Here is an 11131-nt window from a genome sequence, read left to right on the forward strand (position 1 = left end):
CTCTGTACTCGAGTAGTTTTGCTTCAGTTTGAAAACTTTCACAAAGGGTCATGTGTCTTCGCAGCACGCAGGCAGTGGCAGTGGCAGATGCAAATGTGGTCCACTCTCCATTCATTGGTCATGTTTGTCCACTGCTCCATGAAGTGTGTGTGTGTGGTGGGGGTGGACTGGTAAACCCTACTTTATGGGGACAAATTGTCCCCACGAAATCCTTGTCCTTGTGGGGAATTTTTTTTGGGGTCCACATGAGGAAAACAGCTTATAGATCATATATATACTAAGTGATGTTTTTGTAATAATGCAGAGAGTTTTCTATAATGTGTGGTTTAGGGGTAGGGTTAGTGTAAGGGGATAGAATATACAGTTTGAACATTATAAAAATTATTATGTCTATTTAAAGTCCCCATGAAAACACGGTGTGTGTGTGTGTGTGTGTGTGTGTGTGTGTGTGTGTGTGTGTGTGTGTGTGTGTGTGTGTGAGAGAGAGAGAGAGAGAGAGAGAGAGAGAGAGAGAGAGAGAGACTTTTTGTATGTTAGTGAGAAATAAGCACAATAACATTGTTCCACACTGTGTTTTAATTATTTTACTTGCAAATGCAACATAAAATAAGTCTTAAATAGTAATATCAACTATAATACAAATCGATGTAGCCTACTTATAAATATATATTTATTTAAACCTCTGAGGTTATAGCCAAAAACAAATCATAATTTTACAATGCAATTGTAATCAATACAATGCAAGAGTGAAAGTGTTGTAAAGACCAAGCAACATTTCACGTTGTTCAAGTGAAGTAGCTATTTAACATTATTTTTACGATATAGTAAATAGTCTATGTCACTTGCTTTTTAACTAACCGAATCAAATCATGCTTTTTAGTTTCTTGTTTATTTTGAAGGTCTCACAGACGACCAATTTAAAATAAACCCATAAAACCCAAAACAAATGAACAATAGCTTAAATAGATGAACAGGCAGGTCGATTTATATAAAATTGCAAGACCAATAAATAGAATTGCGAGAAAGCGATGCCTGACGTGTCTGTATGATATTGCAACTTTGTTTCACTAACGTCTCGAGCGTGTTACCACATAGAATAATGTTATGTGGCAGCTGGTGGACTATAACAGAGAGAAGTCTGGAGAAAAGAGATGGACTGTCCAAAACTGCAGGGCCATTTTGGATGTCATCTGTTTCCTTGGTGACTTCGCCCACCCCTGAAAGCCCCTGGGCTCCAGGATTGTTGGAGAGAAACGCGCTATTTTCTGCACTATCATCTATCACTGTCAGCACGTAATGATTCCCCTCGCAGCTCCTTATTGATGTTTGTAATTGCATTATCTCATAAGGGGGTGATCAATGAAAGCGGGCTGCTTTCGGGGGTCAGAGGATGCAGGATTGCTTTCTTGTCCGTTCAATTCAATAAGCGCTTATTATACAGCTTCGTACTCCACAATTAAAGAAAAAATAAAATAAAAAATGATACACAGAATAGAGAATAGCTGTTTTTGTGTGTGTGTGTGTAACCTCGTAAAAACAAACATTATAAAAATGATGAACAGCATTTCGACATAATTACTACATTTTTTTTTTTTTTTTACGTGCGTAAAGAGCACAAAATTATTTTTTTTAAATAAGGTTTGGAATAGACTGTTTATGAGGACTGAATTCACGAAAAGCCTATTTATTGTTTGTGCCAGAACGGACTTGAAGAATATATTTAAAAACACCAAGTGACTTCTGTTTCCCCCATCAAAGTGCACTTGGCTTAAAAAAATTGAGTCCAAAATAAAGCACGCAAATTAAGCAATAATGTAGTGTTTGAGCTTCCAGAGGGAGAGTTGGTAAGCCACGAAGCAAACACATGCGTCCTTTGCCATGCATGACGAACAATAGTAGGTTTCCCACTGATAGCAAGACATGAGAATGATTTATCAATAAGCCTGAATGTACTAGAAATAATAATAAAAAAAAAACATAATTATTTTGATCTGTTTTTATTTTATTGTGTGTGTGTGTGTGTGTGTGTGTGTGTGTGTGTAGTTGTTTTGAATGGCGACAACGCCATAGGACAAAATATCCATATATTTATTTGTTTACTGATGTATAACCTAAGTTCTTATGGCACAGAAGAGCTGCTGACATCGGATAATAATATAGATATTAATGAGACGGCGTGTAGGTTCCTGCAAATACAATGACGCGTACGTTGGAAAAGTGTCTGCATCTAAATGTGAAAGTTGTTACATATACAGACATTATTATTACACTGTAAAACATATTTTAATTATTTATCACAACTTTTTTTTTTTTTTTTTTTTTGTCAGATCAACTTAGATAATTAATATGGTTCAGATAACATAATATTTAGAGCTTTAAACCAATATCCATTGTATTAACTCACATTTTTAATTTCAAAGAACACAAAATTTTAAGGCAAGCGTCTTACTTTTTTAAGTTAAACCAACAATCTTTTTTTTTACAGTGTATTATTATTAATATTATTATTATTATTATTAATAATAATTCGTGGGAAATGTGGTAGGCTACTCATTCGTCTGTCTAAATGGCAAAAGTAGGCTAAGGAGCGCTGCTATGTTACAATCGGGGCATCGTGCAACAGAACCGCGTAGTATCTCTGAACCGCTCTCTCACTTTCTCTCTCGATCACTATCAAGGTCACCGCGGCTGCAGCTTACGAAGGACAAGAGCCGGCAAAGCAGCCTCGGATGTCAGGGAAAGGTGCGCCAGCCCGGCTCCCATCTTCACCTGCTGAGATCCGATCCAATAATAGCCGTTGTGTGTTAGGCTTTAATGAGAGCTCACCGACCCCCACCTGCCCAAAAGTCTCGATGAATGCCAAAACGCACTCAGCAGCATCATCTCTCCGCTCTCTTTTATGTTATGAGGTATTATGTTTCGCTTACAATAACCACTTATGTTCTCTCTTCGCTTTGATCCTGGTGAGACAGTGAAGTATATGCATCTGCTGTTAGGGGCGAAAGATAAACGCAACACACATTCAAAGAGCAATCTAAAAGAGCCTATCAAGTTATGAGAACTTTTGCACGATTGCGGAAGTGAAGTAATATTATTTTAGAAATAGCAAAATATTGTTCTGTAACATTTCAACCAAATATATAGCCTAATTAAAGGCTACTACTGATTCAGCGAGCAAATACAGAAACTCACACTGAGTTGAAAGTAGCACACGCACCTACGGAAATATATTATCGAATGCATTCTACTTACTTTGTAATAATAAATTATTATAATGTTATTTTATCTCTTACACCGCTTTATTAGTATAAGGTTGTGTTTGTCGCAATACCCTTGAAGCAATTAATCACAATATTCCATTGGAAATAATTATTTAGAGTGTCTTAATATGCAATTGCTTTATGCAAATCAACAAATCTGTGAAGATAAATCATCTAATGAAGGCAAAAATTATTAATTTCATTTTAAGTCGGTATGAATGCAGAGACCTCTTGAGAGAAACTTTGATACAGTATTAAATCCCTGTGTGTCACATGACTGAAACCGAAGGTGAAAAGGTCACGACTACTTTAGGTAAATATGTGAGCTGCAAGTTGAGACAAGGCAGAGAGTCACAAATTCCACTCGCATAGCAGAAGAGTGATAAACCTCTGACCCGAGGCCAGTGGCCTCCTCATTTATTTATTTTCGGAGGCTGTAATTCGGTCTATGGGAACGTGTCTTTTTGATGTGCCAGTTTTGCTGCAAGAATCTGATGGACAACGAGCCAAGAATGACCAAAACCGATACATCAAAACGAACCATTCAATATTACATTACTGAATTACAGTAGTCTATTATAATAGTCTTCTTTTCAGTTTGAATAGGCTAACCTATACATCATGGTAACACTCGAAAATTAATCAGTGGATTGGCATATCGGTGAATGAAATATTAATAAAAACAATATTACTACATTGCTACACTTTCATTAATTATAACAATTTAAAAAAAATAGCCTATTGAAGACACTTCATTTTCATAAACACTTAAAAAATGTTCAAGGAAAAAATGCAGTATAGTGATTTTTTTTTTTTTTTTTTAGAAATTAGAGGTTTAAACTTGCATGGGATTAGTCTCGTTGACCTTTATATAACCGACTTTTTATTCAAAAGTCAAAATATCTGATTTTTTTTTTTTTTTACATAAAATCAAAATTCGGATCATACACAGTTATGAGGGTCTATCCTTGCAGATTACCTGTTTTATAATGTTCTTTGTCACTTTACAATATAATGACTTCTTGCATGTTGGTCAAGAAATAATAATAATAATCAAGCAGTGAAGCATACAATTATATATCAATTGTATAAAATTGTCCCAGCAGGCATTGAGTTTTTGTCTTGACGCGTTGGTCTGCTTTTCTTTGTGCTCTGGGCTGATTCTCTAGGAATGCTGTAAATGAAACAGTTGTTTATTCACACATCAAGCTCCGTTTTAAGACAACCATTTCCTAATGATGAATTAAATCCGGTAGCGATCTCAAAGTAACACCCAGAGTGTATATGTGCCTTACAGCGCGCATAATTATCAGCCACACATCCGTGGCGGGTTAAAAATGTCAGCAAGAAGCTCTCTCACCTTGTCAGTTTTTCCGAAGTTGCGTGTTTTCACTTTCCCACCCTGAAGTCGTCGTGCGTGAATCAGACGCCGTCGATACACTTTGTTATTGTTGTTGCAGTGAAGAAGCGCGCGCAAATCCACAGGATGGTCTCAGCAAATGTATTCGCACTGTTCATTAAGTGAATCTAATTATAAGTTTGGGTATGCAGCTGTTTTTACTTTTAATCAACGGGAGTCATTTTCACACTTTATCACACTTGTAAACACCGTGCAAGCGCGGATAAACTATTATTTAGATAGAATGCAAATTCCTCAAGGGTGAAGTAGACAGTGATATATATTCAAGACACGTATAAAACAATCATAGACGGTTGTATTTCTTTGTGCAGCTTCATATCATTAACATGCAATAGGCTGTATAATCGTGTTATAAGTTATTATCGTTAGTAGAGCAGACTTTCTAGCGTGATTGACAGCTGTTTTTGCAGAGGCATCAAATAAAATAGATTATCCTGCTGGCTCATTCATGCATCCTATTGAAAATCTTTATATTTATCCATTTATTCATCTGTTTTGTTTTGTTTTCAGTCATCTCTCACTGTAAGCTTACTGCTTCAGTACGAATATTTAGCTTTTTTTAACGCTTTGCAATGTCTGGTTGTGAATGGGGCGTTAGAGCATGTGACAGGCCGCAAGTTTATACCAGTAGGACTGTTTATTTTACGCAAGCATTTTAAGGCACACCCATTCAGGCAACGCAGGGATGGGCACTTGGCTGGATTACCATCTTAGCTGCCATGGTGTCATGATGCCAAAATATTACAGCGACTGGGAAAGAATTTACCCAAATCAAAAATATGCAAACTTTTGGAGCACTTGAAGTAACATGCTTGCATGTCTTTGTATTACATGGAGAGAAAGGGACCCGGTTACAGTAATAGAAGCTTGCAGAGGTCTTAATCCTGAACCCAAAGCCACGCTTTCAGCTGTGTAGTTTATGGACCATAGACAGTTTATAAAGAGCAATGTAGTCTATCAGACTGGCTGACTGCCTCTGCACAAGAGATTCAGTTAGAAAGAGTGCTGTGGAGGTTTTCAGGTAACAGTGGGGAGCCCATCGGCTACTTACCCTAAACCAAACATTAAAGCAAGTGGAAGAGCCTCTTCTACCTCTTTAAACTGAAAAGCAGAGGAGAACATGATAAATGGACGACGTGACTTGCTATGTATTGTTGTTTTGCTCCTGTGCTGTTGTATTTGTATTGGACAGAATTAAATTGTACCATTGTTGGAATGAATGGTTCTCATTTCAAATGAATGAATTCATTCATATAATGTACTGATAGTGATCTTTTTTTCTTCTTCCGGTAGCTCTTTATTTTGCAGTCATGTTCTGCATGTAGTTACACTGCAAAAAATGATATGATCAATTATGACAACATTGTGTTTACATTGCAGTAACTCATCAAGATATGTTAAGCAGCTGCTTTTATAAGTTGTACAAGATTCAACTAATTTTTTAAAAGTCAGTTTAATGTAATTCAAGTTGAAATGACTTAAACATCCAAGTTTATTGTACTAAAAATTTAAGCCAGCAACTTTTTTACAGTGTAATACCCAGTACTAATAAAAGTACTAAACCTGAGCGTACCATATGCAACATATGTAACAAGGACATTGTAAAATAAAGTGTTATATATATATTTTTTTTCTAGTTGTTACAAAGCTATAGTTTTCCCAGATCTCAAATCCCCTGTAATTCTCTGTTTGACGTAATATTATTTCCCACTCCACGGTAATTAAACGTCTATACCTGTGGCAATATGTTGAAAGACCAATGAAGGATTAACTGAAGTGTGAGTAAGAGACAAAGTCATTGACGCATGAGAAACAGAACGCCCAAATATTTGAGCTGATTCAAAGATGTGCCACCTCCATTCCTGCAACTGTTTATGTATGAGATAAATCCCTCTCCACTTAGATGTAGAGGAAACAAATCCATCTGATAAGGGACCCCTTTGCCCCGACCCCTCACACTTTACTTTGGACGAAGCTACACATTTAGCATAAAAGCTTTTAGTGCACCGTGCCACAGTTGAGGCAGGCTATTGTTAGGCTTTGTGATGGATTAGCCTGAGAATGTTAGTGTTACACGCTATAACATTTTTGAATTATTAGGGTTTGTAAAAGCAGGGTCATCGGCACTAAATGGATGTCAATGGGTAAAACACAACACGAAGATAAATAATAAGCGCTTTAAATGAGTAACCTGAGTTGCACCTCTGCAGATCCGGGATAAAAGCATTATTTGAACTGAAGGGTGTTGGCTAAAGGGTTAAGAGGACAGGCAAACCTCTCTAATGCCGCCAGGTGTTTCTGACTCGATTTTACATCCATCAGAGTCGTGTTTTATTTTAGTTCAATCGGTACATCTTTGTTCTAGACTTATGTGGTGCTCTGATGTTGTATTAAAAAATGACTTTCCCTTCCCTTACTACACGTTATCATTCATCTTCATCGGTTTCACCTGTGTTTCAGTGAGTTATGCTAATTTCCTATACATGGTAAAAGGATACCAATATTTCTACAATTTTAGTATGATATCATGAGCATTTCAGACCAGTGCTCCAAAGTCTTTGTGGTGTAGGTTTTCTTTTCCATTATGGAAAAAATACAGGTTCAGAAGCCTATTAAAGGGATTGTTCACCCAAAAATGAAAATTACCCCATGATTTACTCACCCTCAAGTCATCCTAGGTGTTTAAGACATTCTTCTTTCAGACGAATACAATCAGAGTTATGTTCAAAAATGTCCTGGCTCTTCCAAGCTTTATAATGGCAGTGAATGGCTGTTTCTGTTTTGAAGTCCATAAAAGTGCATCTATCTGTCATAAAAGTGCATATATACATCATAAAAGTGCTCCACACTGCTCCGGGGGGTTAATAAAGGTCTTCTGAAGTGAAGTGATGTGTTTGTGTAAGAAAAATATTCATATTCAAAACTTTATAAAGTAAAATAACTAGCTTCTGGCCAAATGAACATACAGATTCGACTTAAGTCTATAAGCACAACTTATGCGAGTAATGTGACGCACTGCTGATATTTACGTACTACGCTACTTCCGACGTCATGAGTTGTGTAAGTTGCGCTTTAGGCGTAAGTAGACTGCGTATGGCCGGAAGCTAGAATCCCCCCCGGAGCCGTGTGGATTACTTTTATGATGGATAGATGCACTTTTATGATGGATAGATGCACTTTTATGATGGATAGAGGCACTTTTATGATGGATAGAGGCACTTTTATGATGGATATATGCACTTTTATGGACTTCAAAACAGAAATAGCCATTCACTGCCATTATAAAGCTAGGAAGAGCCAGGACATTTTTTTAATATACCTCCGATTGTATTCGTCTGAAAGAAGAATGTCATATACACCTAGGATGACTTGAGGGTGAGTAAATCATGGGCTAATTTTCATTTTTGGGTGAACTATCCCTTTAAGTACCATTTTAAGAAATGTGACTAGATGAATGCCACATTTTAGCTTTAGGCAAAAGTATTTCAAATATTTCGAAAAGAAAATGCTGATGCAAAATTGCCTTTTCTCTCCCGTTCTCTCGTTGTGATGGTGTAGTCCATTCCCACTCTTGGGACAACAGACCTTGATTTTTCACTTACAGCAGCAGTTCAGTTTACCGATGAATTGTAGCTGGGTGCTAAACTGCGTCCGGGCCGCAGTCAATGTTTATGTCTACCAATCAACTGCAGTGTGCTTATGTTATATGGTATTATGGACACAGCAACCTTAAAACATGCCAGGCGTATTCAGAGGGGTAGATTTATGGCATGCTGAATTTCAGGAGCTCGCTGGAGATGTGTGAGAGAGTGTTTGTTTTTTTCTGTGAAGAAAACCTCTATTGTTTATTCTACATGTGCCTACAGATGATGGAGATTCTTATCTTGTACAGGTCGTAGGCTTTTATATTCTCGTGAATGCATCTGTCCGTCCCTCACACACGTCTTATTGTTTGATTTAAAATAAAATCAATGTTTATGATTAAATGCTCTAGTGAAATTGAGGCATGTTGAAAATCTGATTGCAAGCTCACGATGCATTTACAACCAGCAGACACTATATGAATAATGGAATTATTAAAAGATTGTTTTGAGAAATAATCAAAAGAATTAATACATCAGGAGGACAGACTAAGAGAGATGAAAACGAAAGAAATCATTAACAACCAGTGAGAATATGCTTGATAAATGCAAGATATACTGTGAACCAATTGCATATGTTCTTGAAAATCACTTTTTTGAATTGGTCCCCGATGTTGACAGATAAAAAACATATGTGTGAATAGTTTCTAATAGTTTCTGCTAACTCTTGCTATAGAGCTGAAACTATGGTCACAGCATGAGAAAATAAGGTCACTGATTTCTATATCAAACGATCATTATTGTTTTCAATAGCAATATCAGAATACTTCCCATGAACAAATGAATAAGACTCAGAACCATTTAAAACTGATCACTCCCATTTCAAGTTATGTATCGCCACTTTTAATATATTAGCAAATATAATTTTAAGTGCAGGTCCCTTGATAATCGTATTTGTTAACCTTTGGATTTTTTGGATACTGCATAATTTATTCATTATTATTCATTTTTTGACAACCATCTTTGTTGTCTATATGTAACACTTTGCTTATATATATTAGCTTATAAGGAATACAAATAACACAATGTCAGTATAAGACTTTTGAATTGACAGCATGTCACTTTATTAAAACATACATGCACACACACACACACACACACACACACACACAAAAAACCAAAAAAAACAGACACCAACCTTTTACAAACAAACAAATAATAAATGAAATATTTTAATATTTCTCATACCTGTTTTGGACATTAGAGGATGAAAATTTTGAAATGAAATGAACCATTTACTCACCTTTATGTCTTTCAAGCTTTTAAAAAAAAGACTGTAATAGAAGTAAACATGGTCCATATGATGAGTACGTTATATTCCAAGTCTTCTAAAGTAATTCGATTTTTGGTCATTTGACCAAATTGTAAGTAGGCTAATTATCCCTTAAAAACTTTCCCCTCCATTGTGCTGTACAATACTGTGACAGAATCACTTTTACTGTGCTTTTTCTTTCTTTTGGAAGCTCAAAAGCTCTAGTGACCATTTATTGTAATTACTTGGAAAAGAGTGACAGCAAAATTCTTCAAAATTTCTGCTTTTGTTTTCCCTGGAAGAAAGTCAGTTGTACTGGTTTGGAACAATATGAGGATGAGTAAATGATGACAGGTTTTCATTATTGGGTAAAGTAGTTGTCTCCATCACGCTTTTTAAACAGGAAGTTTTTTATTTGCTCAGAAGAGCTTTTTTATTCATCAAACTGCATCATGTGAGCAAAAAGCAAACAGACACTTAATCCTGACAGAGAGAACAACTTGACATAAATTTGTCCCTAGAGGGACACACACACACACACACACACACACATATTCAGACCTCTGTTACCCAGTAATAAATCCATAACCAGGGTGCTGTTATAAACGTAATGCTAGCCGTGGTTAAAATCAAGGGACATCTATATTTATTGTAACTTCGAGAGCCCATTCTTTTCCTAGTGCTGTCTACACATGGAATCCCCATCGTGCGGGAACTTTAGTGATTGAGAGGTTTTTTGGACTTTCGGATCCCCAAGGGAGAGGTCAGCGGGCCAGAACACACTAGTGCGGACAGAGGGAGTTGCCCGTCCCTTAATCCTAGACGCTCTACATGGCCGTCCCATAGAAGGAGAGGCCCAGGCCAAGGGGAGCGTGGGGGAGTGTCTGGTAGAGGCCCAGTCAAAATCCCCCCCCGTCTTTCCCCCTTCTCCATAAGGTAAAAAAGCAGCCGAAAACCAAGGGGTGACTCAGAGGACACAGTGTCTTGTAAAACACATGCACTTAATATTAGAGCCATAAAACTTGTTAAATTAAAAGCTATTTTGGAAAATAGAAAGGGAAATATTTATGTGTCTGGCCCATGATAGAAGCCATTTTATCCCAGGGCCAAGGGTCTGCCAGGGCACAGGTAACTACTGTCAACAAGTGAGAAACCCCGCGGTACGAAGTCTCAAGTGTGATGTGGTCCTTTTAACAGGGCTGCACAATTCATTTGACTCTGAAAAAAACAAAAAAGAGAAGAAAGACATTAAGACTTGAGGTGAAATTAAGAATTAAGAATGAGGTGAAAATACCCCTGGGCCGTTGTGTATGCTTCAGTCCTTAGAATAGGGTGAGAGACAAAACAAAAAGAGCTCTCAGTGATTGAAAAGCTGCAAAAAGCAATTATGATGTGAAAATATACAGACCTCTGGTTGTAGCCGCAGCAAACGCCATAAATCGTGCCGTGTGCTGTGTTTACACTGCGCTGACCTCACAGCGCCCCAACGGATTGATCGTTTTCTATCTCCGCCATGGACGACGCATGACCTATATAAATACAAAAATGTTTTTAAGAA

Source organism: Squalius cephalus (assembly GCF_949319135.1).
Source record: "Squalius cephalus genome assembly, chromosome: 21".
Lineage (NCBI taxonomy): Eukaryota > Metazoa > Chordata > Actinopteri > Cypriniformes > Leuciscidae > Squalius > Squalius cephalus.